General features: G+C 45.9%; 1 pseudogene across 1 annotated transcript in view; it reads left to right on the top strand.

The window, feature by feature from the left end:
• Window positions 1-385: 385 nt before the first annotated feature.
• LOC146830795 (uncharacterized) overlaps window positions 386-4,120 on the top strand; it is a 70,663-nt pseudogene continuing 66,928 nt past the window's right edge. The window contains exon 1 of the transcript XR_014961483.1: window positions 386-532. The product of XR_014961483.1 is annotated as an uncharacterized LOC146830795 (transcript). The remainder of the gene's footprint in view (window positions 533-4,120) is intronic.

Here is a 4,120-nt window from a genome sequence, read left to right as displayed (position 1 = left end):
ACAGATTAAGTAGAAGAGATACATTCAGTACAATACCCCTAGATGTACAGGCATAAGTAATGGGGTACAGTAGGGTACAATGTCCGCTGCCCAAGACATGATAGTCACCGCAGAAGTCAAAACACGGGGGAGGGGGGGGGGCGTTAAAAGTCACTTTTTTGGAGATCTATATAATTGAGGGGGCAGCAACGGCATCCACGGAACCAGGTACTGAGGCTGAAAGATGGATCAGGACATTTCTGTCTTTTCCTTATTCGAAGTGATTAATACGTGCCTCGTTTATAGCGCCTAGTGTCTGGTGTGTATATTTAAGCGCCGTACTAGCCAAAGTGCTGCACCCGGCGCCACTGGGCAGGTCCAGGGGAGCAGTGTCTCTGTTCGGAGCCTGTACGTAGCGCACCGAGGATCAGTGCGGAGTCAGAGGCGCTGTATGGGGTGTAATGAATTTTCGGCTCCTTTGTACCTAATGAGAATCCTTCACCGAGAGCTGTGAAAAGTCCGAGAGAGGTCTGTACAGGGCTGTGCAGAGGAGGTGAGTGCTTTTCTTTTCAGGGAGGGGGTTGGGGGGCATTCCAAGAGGGTGCAGAGGAGATGAGGGGTGTAGGGTGACCATTCAGCCGTAAATTTCAGGACTGGCCGTTATTTGGGCCTCACATTCGTTGCTAGCGATGATCCCGTTTACAGATGTCTGTAATTTTGGGGATTCCCCTGCGAGAAGTCTCGGGGGTCTGCAGAGCTCCCTGTTGGGGGGCGCCCACTCCTCTCCTCAGCACAAGAGCAGCCCCTCCCGACCTCGCGCTGACATCTACCCGTCCATTGTCAGTCTGTCCTGCAGCTGACAGCAGCATACAGAATGACAATGGGCCCTTCTCAGCATGCGGGGGCTCTCCTTCCGCCACGGCCTATGGCGGGGCAGTCTGCTTTCATCCAGGGGCTTGGGCCACCGCACCTAGCGTCTAACTGGGCTCTGGAAAAATGAAGGGGGTGGAGGAAGTTATCCTTTTTAAATAGCTTGTGTTGACTGCGTTAACTTGTGATTCTTAAATTGATGTATCTTGAGTTTTGCCTAGTCCCAGTTTTGACTCGAGTATTGCAGTGGGATAATGCTCCTCCTGCAAAGCACAAGGTGTAACAGGCAGAGCAAATCATTGTAGTTTTTTAGGTCTTGCCTGACCCAGCGCATGCGCTGGTCTGGCGAGACTTATTGAGAGCGCTCCAAAAAGTGCTACCAGGCCAGCCTAGAGCTATAGTGCATGTCCGCGATTACTTTCACTTTCGCGGCCGCAGGGCCGCTTTGATGTTTGATCGCGATCACTTTCGCGGCCGCATTGCCGCTTGGCATAGCCAATAGGTCTCGATTTTGGGACCTTATAAGTATTTAGTTATGCAACTGTTGCATGGCTAAAAACTTATAAGGTCCCAAAGCCGAGACCTATTGGCTATGCCAATGCTTGTTTTAACTTGCTGGGGGGGGGGTTACTGCTGTTGTCACGGTCCTTTTTAGGTCTCGCCTGACCCAGCACATGCGCTGGTCTGGCGAGACTTATTGAGAGGGCTCCAAAAAGTGCTACCAGGCCAGCCTAGAGCTACAGTGCATGTGCGCGGGCGCGCGCGCCACGCTTTACCGCGATTACTTTCACTTTCACGGCCGCTTTGATGTTTGATCGTGATCCCGATCACTTTCACTTTTGCGGCCGCTTTGCATAGCCAATAGGTCTCGCTTTTGGGACCTTATAAGTATTTAGTTATGCAACTGTTGCATGGCTAAACACTTATAAGGTCCCAAAGGCGAGACCTATTGGCTATGCCAATGCTTGTTGTTACTTGCAGTTGTTTTTCCCCAAACTTTCATTATTCCAATGTTGCTAAAATACTAGGGTTCATTAGGATGATATTAAATACTCATTAGTAAAAAAACAACCCAACCTCTAGGTCAGTGTTTCCCAAACTGTGGTCCGCGGACCCCCAGGGGTCCGTGACACATTCCCAGGGGGTCCGCAGGCAACAGTTTAAAAAGCACTTCAAAGTTCCTTGAATAATCTGTAGTTTTCGGGCAACTATAAAAGTGTCAAGATAACATCCAGTGATTAATGTACCTGCTGGAGAGAAAAGCGTGTTTTGTTTAGTAGCAGGTTTGACTCATCCAAGGTAGCGCAGAGGGTTAATATGCCTGCTGCAAAGAATGTGTACCATGCATTTAAAAAAAAAATTATGAGTTACAATCATAATCTAGCAGCTTAAGCTATGACCTGCCATCAAACAGCTGAATGCAAACTGCATGGTACAAGTTAGTATGCTATCTTTTTTCCCCAGTCTTTCATATTCCTCATTTTGCCAAAAAGGTATGTTTGGGTAGAATTAAACTGTTATAATTAAAGTCAAAGCTAACCCATTTTCTATACACCGCTTTACACACGTACGATTCATTGTCTCTGTATGTGTGTGATGTAAAGTGCTCGGACACCCTACACTTGTATGAGAGATGCTATAAAACAAATGAAATACATGTGACAGAGGGGCTTTTGAGAGAAGAGAGGCACTCTTGGAGAGTGATAGTGAGGGATTCATAAAAGAGCCCCAAAAAGATTGATGTATTGGTGCATAGTAAGGTCATCATTTACTATGCTTTAAAAGCAAATTCAATTCAATATATAATGACAAATGTGTTGCAGGATGCACAATTTTTTCCCAAATTTCCTTGGTGGGACAGCCCCCCAAAGTTTGCTTTGCAGTGGCCTGGCTCACTCACTGCACTTAGTACTGGGACTGGTCTGACAACATTTGCCAGGCTGCGTTGGGTTTCCAGTCTGGCACTGTCAGGAGCCTCATACTGCAAAATAGAACCAAATATTGAAAAGTTAGTTGCCGACATGTAGCACTAACCATCCCATTAAAAGTTTTCGATTTTGCTAATTCTTTCTATATAAAATATTAAAATCTTTAGTGATTCGAGTATTTGTTTGGTGTGCACAAGTGTGTGTTTACTTTTTTCAAGCTACTGTTTTAATGTTTGAAATTTAAATCGTACAAATTGATTGGAGGTCCTTGGCTTCCAATAGTGACTCAATAGGGGTCCTCAGGAGTCAAAAGTTTGGGAACCACTGCTCTAGGTTATGCTTTAAATCCTGAATGTGCATTTCTCCAGACCAGACCCTCTTAACATATAATATCTACCTTTGCACAGGGCCTTCCACTGCGCGGCAACACACATCATGCGATTATGCAGCACGGATAGATTACGTGGAAACTGCGACAAATCCATAATTATGCGAAAAACAAATTAGCTGCATAATTCCATCATATTTTACGTGATGTTTCTTGTATGATTTACATGGCAAACAATACCAGGGCTCGGTGTGTGCACAGTTTCTAAGAGCCAAGCCAGGCCCTTGTCTCGGCTCTGGCTCGCCTCGCCCTGTGAGTTGTTGGCTCGCCCACCTCTACGCGTAGCTCTCATTCCTGCAGCCTGTGCAGTGTGCCATCCCTGAGGCAAAAGCACTTCATGAGCTGATTGAGGCACAGACTGGAAGGAAGGCATAGCCTCTGAACGGAGGCAGTTCATTTTATTGTAACCTCTGTTTCTGTAATTATCTATATCATCTTTTCCAGTTAATGGAGAACGAAGAGTACAATTAGAAACACCTTAAATAACACTAGTGTGCACCAATCGCAAAATCTTCTAGTGCCGCACTGTAACCTGCCGGACAAATGCCCCATGATGGAACCTTGGATGGATTTCCCCCTCACTCTTTGAAAAATAGCCGTTTCTTAACAAACAGTGATTGGATATATGTTATTCCAGTAGTGCAACCCTAGGGAAAAGGCAACAAAGCACTGAACAAGGGCCTAGACAAAATGTATGTCTGGACACCTGTGCTAAATCATTGAGGCGCATATTTAACAACATTACATGCAGCACAGGGCAGGGAAGTAGCTGCGCTTCTTTGTGTGAAAGGGCAGAACAGCACCAGATTTTCAAAGATATGGTGCGTTGGAATTGAGATTGAAAGCTCTGACATACAAGTTAAAAAGTGAACCCTCACATCATCTTTCTGTTCACTCCCTATTCAACCTCTTCCTCTCTCAGTTTCCTTTTCTCTATCTGTTCCCTCCTCTGACC

This window comes from Triturus cristatus, chromosome 5_1, assembly GCF_964204655.1.
Source record: "Triturus cristatus chromosome 5_1, aTriCri1.1, whole genome shotgun sequence".
Taxonomy (NCBI): domain Eukaryota; kingdom Metazoa; phylum Chordata; class Amphibia; order Caudata; family Salamandridae; genus Triturus; species Triturus cristatus.
This window is presented reverse-complemented; position numbering and strand designations above follow the sequence as displayed.